Source organism: Marmota monax, unplaced genomic scaffold, assembly GCF_021218885.2.
Source record: "Marmota monax isolate L192 unplaced genomic scaffold, Marmota_monax_Labrador192_F-V1.1 WCK01_AAM20220418_F8-fsc00137, whole genome shotgun sequence".
NCBI classification, from domain to species: domain Eukaryota; kingdom Metazoa; phylum Chordata; class Mammalia; order Rodentia; family Sciuridae; genus Marmota; species Marmota monax.
Window position 1 is genome coordinate 2,048,342 of NW_026692854.1, and position 11,997 is coordinate 2,060,338.

General features: G+C 38.9%; 1 protein-coding gene across 3 annotated transcripts in view; it reads left to right on the forward strand.

The window, feature by feature from the left end:
* The window catches only part of Tbc1d4 (TBC1 domain family member 4), a 190,991-nt gene that overhangs the window by 106,673 nt on the left and 72,321 nt on the right, over positions 1-11,997 (forward strand). Inside the window, exon 1 of one of the 3 annotated variants that reach the window (XM_046449460.2) lies at positions 10,448-10,622. The exons of the other annotated variants lie outside the window; for them this stretch is intronic. The gene's annotated coding sequence lies outside the window, so the exon portion shown is untranslated. Of the gene's footprint in view, positions 1-10,447; positions 10,623-11,997 lie in introns of those variants that run through there. 3 annotated transcript variants of the gene reach the window in all.

The following is an 11,997-nucleotide window of genomic DNA, read 5'->3' on the forward strand; positions in this document are numbered from 1 at the left end:
ATCATAAATTCTAGAAAGGGAGTCTGAGAAGCAGTTTATTATAATAATCATATCAGCCTTACATTTTGTGTGCTGTATAGGTGATGGCTTATTTTAATTAGGTTGTCCTATTAGAGGAAATACTTATTTAAAACATTAACAGGCAATAGTTATAAAGTTCTTTAAGGAAAACAAAAAATGAAATTAACAAGACTAAAAACATTCAGCTTGTATAATAGCTTTGAATTCCTTTTGGGCCTTTTTCTTATGTTATCCATATTCATATTCAACGGAGGAGGCTCTTTCCAATTGTTTTTTCCTTTTCTCTCCCTTTCTGAGACTTACTGAGAGATTAGAACCCAAGTTTCACAGCGGCTTGGATTTAAACCTAACATTTTTCCCTGCTTTGGTCTCTAGCCTGTTCAGGTAATTGCTTATATGTCTGGCTGTAAGATGGATTTTTCTCTCTCTGTTCTCCAACTAGTATTTGGGTCAAACTTGAGTACAGCAAATATTAGGCATTTTCCCCCAGGGTTTGATGGTCAAAGGGATTCCAGGGAATATGAGTCCACGTGCCAGATGGAGTGTTACCCACCAAAAGACAAGGGGGAAGAGGCGTCTCTAGGCATCCCACCATTGTCTAAACCAGATCAGGGTGCTCTTGATCTTCCGTGGACCTCGAAGCCATTGGCGATCATTCCTTGAGGTCTGAGTAGGACGCTTGTGTTGGCCTGATTAGTCGCCATTTATTGGCCCAAGACCTAAAATCTGCCCGTGTGTGTGTGTGTGTGTGTGTGTGTGTGTGTCCTTTCCTTCTGAGAATGGAGAAACCCTTATTTTTGTACTGTGTTTACCCCCAATTATGAAAGCATTGTAGTCAGGGTTGAGTGTCCCAGAGGAGACAGGCCAAGAACTTTTCTGGCTGTTGTGCTAAGGCAGGGATGTGTTCTTGAGAGCCATGTGCCCTGGACAAGATTTAAGCCTTTCCTGGTGTCCATATTTGCCATCTTACTCATAATTAGAGCCTTTAAAGTTCTGTCCTAGTTGTTGTAAAAAGGAAGCTAATTTATAGTGCCAGGGATGATGTTGCCATTGTAACAGACCCAAAGTTTGAGACGTGGAGGAGGGAAGGAGCAGATAATTGACTCTGCTTTCCTTATTTAGCCTAGTAGGTAGGGGGTAGTGGACACAATGTCAGAGCAATTAAAATGAGAGCCACAGGGGGTTTTCCTAGGGAAACTGGCAGGGCTAGAAAATTAAGGACCAATTATTCTTCCTAGTAGAATAAGACCATCTTTCCCTGTAGTCTGATAAAGTATAAACCGATAAAACTGAGGGTTAGGGGAATAGGGTCTCAGATTGAGCTCCATTTTGGGGGGGTAGGTTGTTGCAAGGCAGAGAAAGAGAATGAAAGGGGCAACTCATTCGCATACTGGTGGATTGACAGGTAGGGCTCTGCCACAGAATCATCAGATAGGCTGAGAAGTTACCTCAGCCTGTGATGGAGTAGCTCCCTGAGTGAGGCCCGCCCTCTACCATCAGGTGAAAGGCCATGAAAAAGAGATTAAAGTGCAGAAGGAGCTTCCTTGTGTGATTAATTGGTTCTCTGCCATCTCTAGAGACCCTGAGTTCACACTGGGGAGTAGCCTAGGCCAGAGACTTAGGGTGCTTCTGAGAGAGACTGAAGCAAGATCAGTTATAGTTTGTGCTTCTCTCAGGGGCCATCTCTTCCTGTCCTTGAACCTGTGTTTGGGCTGGGTTTGAGCACATTTCTTTCCCAGGGTCTCAGGGTCAGAGACCTCCTAGTGTAGGAGTGCTTGTGCCAAATGGAGTACTACCTACGTAAAAGACAAGGAGGAGGAAGGCGTCCCTCAGTCCCCTGTGGACCTTAAAGCCATTGGCAAACACCCCTTGACACTTGCTTTGGACTCTTGAGCCAGTTGAATTAGTCACCATCACCTATGCGTCACTCAAAGTTCCCTCTTTGTCTTGTGATCCTCAAAACACGAGGGATCACGCATTGAGGCGGCTTTGGGCTAGTCAGGTTAGTTCCTCGTACCGAAGCTTTACCCCAAATAATTTTTTCCTTTGTGTCTTTTTCCTCTTTAAAAGGAGAAACCCTGTTCTTTCTGCACTGTATCTACCCCAAATTAAGGAGGCACTATGAGGAGATTGAGCATCCCAGAGCAGACAGGCCAGTAGCTTTCTCAGCTCTGGTACTAAGGGAGAGGCATGTTGCTGAGGGCCATGTGTCTGGACAAGCCTTTCCCCATGTGGGTCATTGCCATGTCGCTGTCTATAAAAATGTAAGTTAAACACCACCAGAAAAACAGGTTCTATTGGGAAAAAATGTTTATAAATTCCCATGGTGACTATAGATGTAGTTTACTGATATTACCACTAGAAGTGCTTTGCTATTTTGGGTGACAAGGAATAGTCACTCCCAAGGCTGTCTTTGAGGGTTGGTAATAGAGTTTCTCTTTCTTCAATTGGGATAGTTTTGAAGCACATAGTCTGATCTTCTCTTTATTAATACACGTTTTTGCAGCGTTCACTTGAGTCCTTTCTTTAGAATCATGCCATGATTGAAATACTTTGACTTACTGATGTAAGCTACATCATCACTTCATACAGGCTGATTATTAGCAATCACTAAACAACTTTTGTCAAACTGCCTTTCCCTTGTTGAAAAGTCATGACTGATGCCTTTTCTCTAATGCATCCCTGATAATTAAAACAAGAATACAAATTGTTTCTGATGTCTCTTCTTTTGAAATAGAATTTTAAACTAGGCACATGGCCACCGAGAGCCAAGACTACATTTTTAAGCGACTCTTATTGCTAGAGGTTCCTCTGTTAATGGTCAGAGGAGCGTAAGTGGATTTATTGTATGACAACTTCCTTAAGAAACCTTCCTGAAGAGATTGTCTATTGTGTGTGTCTGTGGGGGGCGAGGGATACCCCTTTTTCTCTTTATTCATTCTTTCTTCATATTCTGATGCTTAGAATACAATTACCCCTATTTTGGACCATAGGGTCAAGGCCTTTAAGGTAGAAAAACAAGAAAGAAGGAACCTGAGTTTTTGATAACCTGAGGATATGATGAAGTGCCAAAACAGCCCCTCAGCCCTAATAGTACTTTTAAGATAGAGGGAAATAACTTGTTGTGTGTTATCAGTTGCTGTTCTGGATTTCAGTCAGGTAAATTATTGAATCCATTCCCAATGATTGGGGTCCACATATTATATGTCATGTTGACTGATTCCTTGACTACTGTTTATGAAGTTGATAGTTTTAGATACCGTCTGCTATGTTAGCATATATTCTTATAGATTGTATACTAGGTAGGACTCTTAAAGATGGGTGAAAACCACACCACCCATGTGAAAGGATCCTGGGGTGGTGTCCAGAATTGTAGGAGGCGAAAAGTTCATCTTTCAGCCTGCAGCCAGGGACATGACCCCACCAGGACTCCTTTCCCTTTCTTGGATTTACTTCTTTTTGCCTCTTGGTTTCACTTATGCAGACTGGCTTTCTCTAGGGAAGGTATGTGGCCATCTGTGGTACTAGGCTAACTCAGATGGGTAAATGGCTGCCCCTCAGCTTCTGATGGAAAGATATTAGGGAACAACTCAAGACTGACCTGGCTTGGTCACATTCCCATCCTGGTACATGTCATAGAGCAGCTTGTATTTTGTGCTCTTTATTGTGGTCACTTTGTGAGGGTTGGGGAGATTGGAGCAGGGGAGGGTGCATGAATTGGCAGGGTTCACTGAAACCATTTGTTCCAAGTAATGGAGGATACTGTTTAGATAAATCAGTGTCTATTACAGCAAAATCATTCATAAAATGATTTTCAGTTAGAATCATCTTATTCTTTCTTGGAAGCAATTCATGTGTAAAAAGTTAGGGCTGTTAATTTTCTTTGAATTTGGCTTCTGACTTTGAAGTTGTGACATTTGGAAAAATTGAAGCTAAGATAGATAAATTCCTTATTTGGGAACATTAAAAACAAATTTTGGCCATTTTATCACACCATACAGTTTAACATTAGCAACCACTGAAGAGATGTTCCTAATTTCTTTTATCTTTGTTCCTGTTGATTATATTGGTAATATTGGAGAATTGCTATAATCATGAATCCTTTTATTATAGATGTTAATATAGAAATATTTTGGATATTAGAGTATTACATCCTGAAAAAAAATTTTAATGTCACAAAATCAGTTTAAATTTCCAAAGAAAGAGCTGATTTAAGGAATTAAAAATCAACATGCCTGACATACATGAAATTTAAAAAATTTTTTAGTTGTTGATAGACCTTTATTTTTTATTTATTTAGGCAAGTGCGCTACCACTGATCCACAGCCCCTGACCTTGACATACGTGAAATTTGAAAAGTAAAAAAAGTCTTTTGGCAAACTGAGTTACTAAGGTTTACTTAAAATCTTAACAAATCATGAACATCAATTCACTGAAAGGTAATGGTGTCATGGGGCTGAGCTTTGCTGAGGGGAGAAGATATAGTATGCTCTTTCAGGTTGCTTTCAAGTGAAATGGTAACATTTCAGAGACCTCAAAGCCAGAGGTTTATTGCTTGTGGCAGTGCATATTATATTTGTTAATCTGGTTTCAAGTCAGATGTCCATGAGGCACTTTGGAATATGTTCCTTTTTCAAGACTCTGGAAAATCTCAAGTTTTTCATTTTCCACAATTAAAGATAACAGGAAGATCACGATGTTTGAGGTAACTTGGAATACATTTTGCCAGATCACACAAGAGAAGGGGAGGGGAGGAGGGCTTTGATACTTTTTAACAGCCCATGTCAGCTCCAAAGATGTCCTTTGTGATCAGACACTTTCCTAGGTGATGTTCAGTATACTCCCAAACAGGAGGAAGGAATGAGGGCCAAAAAGACAATCTTGCTGCAAGACATCATAGTACGAATTTTTCATTGTCTGGAGCAGCTGTATCAGGCGCACTGTATTATGACTCTTGTTTCCAGGAGTTTAATTCTACTGTGAGGGTTGGTGACAGTGCATTATAGCGCTTCCAAAATGAACAGTGGAGAACAGTGCTCTTCCTTTATCTGTGAAAGGTACCAGTCCTGGTCAGAGATTAAGGGTCTGGTTGCTTCTGTTGCCCTTCCTTGAAGCCCACTTTTGTAGAGAGGCATTTCATCGTGTTTTCATTTTTATCCTTGGGTAGGATGCCATTAGGGTTTTTCTTCTTCAAAGAAGGGAGACATTCGTACCTTTAGTGATTCATGGTAATGTTTACAAGTAACTGAAGTCTTGGAATACGTGTCCAAGAAATGTCGTATTACTTTTCATTTGCAACGTGAAAAATCTGTTGTGGTGGTATAAATATCTGAAGTAGTATGGAAGGGCCAGGACAAAAATAGGTTTCTGAGAAATGTGTGGCATTTGTGTTTCCTGATAATATTACAACTTTATCTACTGATCTCAGCGAGAACTTGTGGTGTCCAGATCCCTCTGGGCTTAGCCTTCGCTCCCTCGCCTCTTTCCCAAGGCCCATTCCATTGCACAACCAAGCCTCCCTCACAGGCTTCTTTCCTTGTGAGTTCAGACATCTCATGAGTGAAACAACTTACGAACCACCCAGTTTTCCATTTTGTTTAGATGGCTTTATACTTTCATATGCCCTGATAAAGGACCAAGACATCGTTTTCCTTTATTTATTATGTCCTATTTGAAAACACGTAACAGATCAAATGTCACATCCTGATTGATATAATTTTTTTGGCCTAACTTTATTAACTTACTAATTTTATCTCCACACTTGTTTAATTAGCTAAAATTCCAGTTAATTTCATTCCCTGTAGCTAATTTTATAAACCTAAAATGTGAACAATGATAACAATGTTTTATAAAGTGGCATTTTTTTCTGTATTATATGATACTGTTTTGAATTTTATTTTTCTCTGTACTAGTTCATATAGGAAAGTGCCCTCTAGTGTTCGTTCGAGAAAATACAACTGGTATTGAACTAACACCTGGTCCCCAGTATTCCCCCAGAGGTGACAGTGGGGTTAACATATTGAATCTTCCCAAGTTAATCAGTCATTGTTGTTATGGGTAGAATCCTGTCTGCCTTCAGAATTCATGTGTTGAAGTCCTAATTCCCCCCAAGGCAGAGGCAGATTCTGGCAGAGGACTGGCAGTCTGAAGATAGTTATCATTTTAACATAGATATTTAGCCCACCTCGTAGTCCCAAAGTAAAACTGTATATTACTAATATCTGAAGAATTGAACTGTGTACTTTTAAAAAAGAGTGATGAGCTGGGATGTAGCTCAGTGGTAGAGTACTTGCCTAGATTTTTGTCTGGGTTTGATTCCTAGCATCACACACAAAATAAAATAAAGCACATAATAGGACTGATTTGATGAGTAAGAAGCATCCTGTTAAATAAATAGGTGTTAGTTTGATCTCACAGTGTGAGTGCTTTGTGGTTGTGTAGAGGGATATGCTATGTTTCAAAAACATGGTTCTCAAAGTTTCAGTATAGACAAATAAATAACATTTCATAGATGCTCCTAGTCTGTGTTACAGTTGGAAATTGAAAGATTAACTTTTTTGATTACATTTATAATCAGTATTATCTTATCGCTTTGATGACTTTGTTTCTCATTTCACCTTTAAAAAGCACATCCATATCCAGGAGAAGAAATACAGAATTATTTTTCACAAGTGATAAACAACTTTATCATCAACTGTGCTGTTTGTAAAATAGTGGTTTTTGCCTAATTACATGCAAACTTTTTCCAAAATGTATTCCTTATAGAAATACCATTTATATAGAATAGCTCCCAGTCTCTTCCTGGGCATGGAAAGCAGTTTATCTGCATGCTTTCATTTCATGGTACAGATTTTCTCTTCATCTTGCCTGGTTCCTGAGCTTATCAAAGATGCTTGAGATAGATCTGTAGTTAAACCTTAGGTCAAAATGCAAATGGCCCCAGGTGAGCTCAGAAGGGGTAGTTTGAGGATTCCAAAGACAACTTCACCTCACAATTTAGCCTACAGTCAGCCTTGAATTAAATTTAATGAGCCAGGACTGGGATTGTGGCTCAGCGGTAGAGCGCTCACCTAGCACAGGCGGGACCCGTGTTCGATCCTCAGCACCACATAAAAAATAAAGGCATTGTGTTGTGTCCATCTACACCTAAAAAAAAAGAAAAAAAAATTAATGTGCCATGTCCAATATTCTGTTAGATCTTTCTCCCCATCTTCATCTCAGCTCATGAGCATGCTTTCTGTTTTACAGAGGAAATTAAAAGTCAGAGGAGAAAGTCTAATATTGGCCCATATCTATCTCTTTATGTTCTGCCTTTTTTCTTTCCAATAAATTGTCCCCACCCTTCGCTCGGTTCAGTCTGTTCCCTTGCCCACTGAAGAACATTGCACTGGCAATCCTGCCCTCTTTGTCTGGATCTTCCAGTTCACTCTGGGGTCTTCTCTGTTGGAAACTGTCATTTCTTCCATCTCTGAGAGAAAACCCTTTTTGACTCACTTATTCATCCAGCTCCTTCCGTAGTAGCTTCTCTGTTCTTATTGTTTGGGGATTTCATTTTTGAAATTATCTTTTGAATCCACTTCCAATAAGGTTCTTGCCCTCAGCCCTTCCACCCCCACCACAACTTTTTCTTGCAAAGTCATGCATATTCTCACATCGGTGACTCCCTTCCTCTTGGATACCTTTCTTACCTGGCTTCAGGATGCCATACTTAGCAGGTTGTACCCTGGCTCTTGCTGTTTTTTTTCCTTTGTTCACATTACTTCATCATCTAAACTATAAAGCATCGTGTGCCTCCGAGCTTGGTCCCTGGAAAAACTGCTTTCTCTGCCCAGCTCTCTCTGTCTCGGTCCTTATCCCTTCTTTGTCATCTATACTTATTCTTGATAAAATCCTTTGATCTCATGGCCTAAAATGCCCTCTCTATCCAAGAGTTTTCTATTGCAGCCTGGGTCTCTACCCTGAGCTCCAGACACATATTGAACTACCTCCTGACATCTCTCTCTGGATGTCCATAAGCTTCTCAAAATTAACATGTCAAAAACTCAGCTCCTGTTCGCTTATGCCATACCCTTCCCCTGACCTATTTCATTGCAGTTCCATTTTTCTGATGCCTCTAGCCAAAAACAGTGAAGTCATCCTGGCCTCCTCCCCTCTCCTACACCCCATATCAGACCCACCGGTAAATCATGTTGTCTGTACCTTTAAAATTCTGTCACCTCCCTGGCAGTAGCTCCTGTGTGAGCCACCAGTGGTTCACCCTCATCCAGGGCATTTGTCCATTTTCGTCACAGGGATCCTTTGAAAACAGCTTAAATCATGTCATTTCTCCACTCAGCACCCTCCCAGTGGCTTTCTGTCTCACTCAGAGTAAAAGCCAAAGTCTGTTCAAGACTCTATGGGATTTGCAGGTCTCCTGTCTCCCGCGGTTGCCTCATTTGTCTGCTCCCTCCCTTGCACCCAGGCCCACTGGCTTTGTGCAGGTTCCTGAGCATGTTTCAGGGCCTTGATGTTCTGTCTGCCTGGAATGTTCCACCCCGGATATTTGTAGGGCTCCTGTCCTTGCTGACCTTAGATTTTTTCCTCAGGTATCATCTTATAGAGAATCCTTTCTCTAAATTGCAATGATTCCTCTGCAAATATTCTGTCCTTCTCAGTTTTTCCATTCCTTGTGTTATTTTTCACTGTCTAAAATATTTGATATTTTACTTATCATTGATTATTTTTTCTCCCTTTCCCCACTTAAATTTCATGAGGCAGAGATGTTTACTTAGCAAAAGCTTCTTATTTCTTTCACACTTTCCCAGTGCACATCAGAATTATGTTTTAGACTTAATTAATCATCGAATGCTTTCATTGTTCCAGCATTTTTAGGCATTTTTGCACATTTAGTTCTATTTTCCAAGCTTACCTCTGAGATAAGCATTGAAATTTCCATGTTGGAGATGATAAACCTGACACTGAGAGTGGTGTCTTTTTTATAGACACTAATAGGTCTGGAGTGGAGCCTTAAACAGAGGACCTCTAACTCCATGTTATGTTGGCCTCTGATTTTGCTAACTTGGGGCATCAAGGCAGCAGCAGTTAGAGAAGAGCTGAACTGTTAGTATGTTTGGAGCAAAGTGGCTGAGGTATCTAAGAACTCAAGCCTGGGCTGAGAGGAACTGTGTTGGCGCCTAGCCCAGGGATCAAAGACAAAGCTACTTGTAGGACTCTGGTTTAAATCACAGAGATACTGTACTCTGCTTTCTTTGGCCCCAAATAGCTTAGTCTTTCCCAATCTCATTATTTTCCTCTTCATTGGTTTAGCTTTTGATGTAGACAGTTTGTTTCCACATCTGTAAAACAAGATAGGAGGGGACCAGTGATTTTTTTAAGGGCACCTTTGGTTGTATAATTCTGAGATTTTAAAATCACTGTGTTACTCTTGTTTGTTTTGATTCTCAGTCAAAATGAAATGTCATTTTACTGTGGAAACTTTAAAATAATAATTTAGATTCTTAACTCATTAAATACAAAGGATCTCTGAAGTACTTTAGGATGAAAGTTAAAATGAAATGGTCAGACAGTATCACTTTAAAAATGACAACATGAAATATGCTTCTGAGGCACCTGAGGCTGGGAAAATGTTTCCTTAATACAAATGAACTGTTTCATGACCTGGGTAAGCCTCCCATCATTCTCCATTATTGGAAAATGAGATTTTGAAAAGCCTAATAGAAATGATAACATCAAATGACCAAATTAGTCATTTCTTAAAAAAATGCTAAATTTTACTTCATGCCATTGTACTTTTGGCTTCTTCCTTGGTTGCCTGGAGACTCTATAAACTATTCTTCATCGTTTCTTAAGTAAAGCAGAATCATAAAGGAAATCTATACTTCCCCTAAAGACATGCATTGCTTCCAAAACAAATATATTTCTTTTCCATACTAACTCTGAAGGAGAATAATTTAATTATCCATGTTAGGAATTTATTTCAGCTTGTTTGTTTCCTTTTATTTTTTCCCCCTTAACTAAGTCTTATAATTATTATAAAAAGGTTAATAATGAACCAAGCAGTTAAGAAGCTCATAGCAATTGTAGAAGATGGACCAATTGCTATTTTTTGTTTAAACATATTTTAGGAATGGTATTCTCACATTCATATTTGTATTCACTTAAAAATATTTACTGAAGTTCATTTGAACTCTGTAGGGAAAAAAACCCCAGAACATTATATCATAGATTAATCTTCTCATATCTCCACAATTAGTAATTGTTGGACACTTGTGATTATTTAAACAGTATAAGAAAGGCAGTGGTCATCAAAATTAGAGTGGTTCTTTTTAAAGGAAGCTAAAACTTTTGCTCTTTGGTCCTGAACAATCTGTGTATTTCCTGATTGTAGACTCAGGAAATACTTAACTTTTGAAGCAATAACGGTTTCTCTCTTGGCTGCATAGTGATAATGTGGACTTAATTACAGTGAAACTACCATTGGCTTATATAAAAAGAGAATTTCTTAAGTGCGTCAAAGTTCTAAAAATGAGGACGACATCAGTTTGACCTGTGCAGTGTTGTTTATGAAAGACACCAATGTTCAAGTGGCTTCCTGATCAGAGGTATATATCTGTATTTTTTTTTCAGTGCTTTTTATGCTATCCAGATTTTTTTTCCCATGTTTGTGTAAATCTTTAAAACATCAGTGTGAGGTAGTTGTAGAATTTGTTTCCTTTTGAAATTGGGTGAAATGTAGTTTTAAAAATACCAGTGGATCTCTGGGAGCGTGATAAGTAATTATGATAATATTAACAAGAAACAACAGCCTTGCATCAAGGAATCTGACAACAAATTTTTGGTCTAGTCTGAGCAATTGCTTTAATGTCTGATTCTTGGTACTTGAATCTCAGCTGTTTTATTGAAGTCACTAAAGGTGTAAGGACAAAATACTTGCTAAAGGTGGCACTGTGCTTTTTTAAAATGCCATGAGACATTTGCAAAAAGCTCTGTTTGTTTTATTGTTTGTTAATTGGTTAGTGTGTGTTAATGAAAACAATACCCAGCATTTCTGATTTAATAATTAACATTAATTTTCCTTTTCTTGAAGGTATGTTATCTTACTCTAAAAGTAAATACAGAATTGAATCTAGGTGAAATCTTTTTGACCATCTATATCGTTCCTCCTTCATGTTGCTCTAGGAAAAAACTCTAGTCTGCAGAGGTGAAACACTGCCTCTCAAAAGTACTGAGCAAAAGTTTGGTACAGCTGGAGATAGAATATAAACCTCTTAGTGCCTAGTTTTGTGGAGTCTTTTTTGTTGTTTACATGGTGCCACAGAGTGAAAATGTTGCCTTAGATTGGCTGTACATCTGCATCCGGCTCTGTGGGATTTAGGCAGAGTCTGTGCAATGAATTATTTGTAATTAGAATATGAATAACTAGAACACATAGTTGGAGTAGGTAGGTGAGGGGCTCTGTAGCATTTGGAGACATTTTGGAAACACCATCACTTCCTATTTTGGGTGAACCGTGAGCACAGTGAGGAGACATGGCTTTCCATTTTTAAGAGTGCCAGATCTCTTAAATCATCAATAGATGATTCAAGACAATTTACGAATCCTGTTTCAATCCTGGAGAACTTACATCAGCATTCTGGGTAATTGTCTACTGCTTTGCATATGCCTCTCTTTGCTGATCACATTTATTCAAGTTCTTCTGAGCAAAGACCATTTTCTTAGTGGTTGCATGCATGGAAGAAACAAAATCATCTCAGCTCAGTCTTTCTCACTTAAACGCTTACAGTGTAGTGATACAGGAAAAAGAGATGTTGGAAAGATACAAACATACACAAAGGAATCAAGTTCATTCAACAATATTTATAATTGTACAGATGAACATGGTGGTAAATACTGCTGGAAGAGAATTCTGATATTTAAAACTATGTATATGCAGGTATTGATAGAGATTTTATTTCTCTTGCATTATTTCTCATGGAT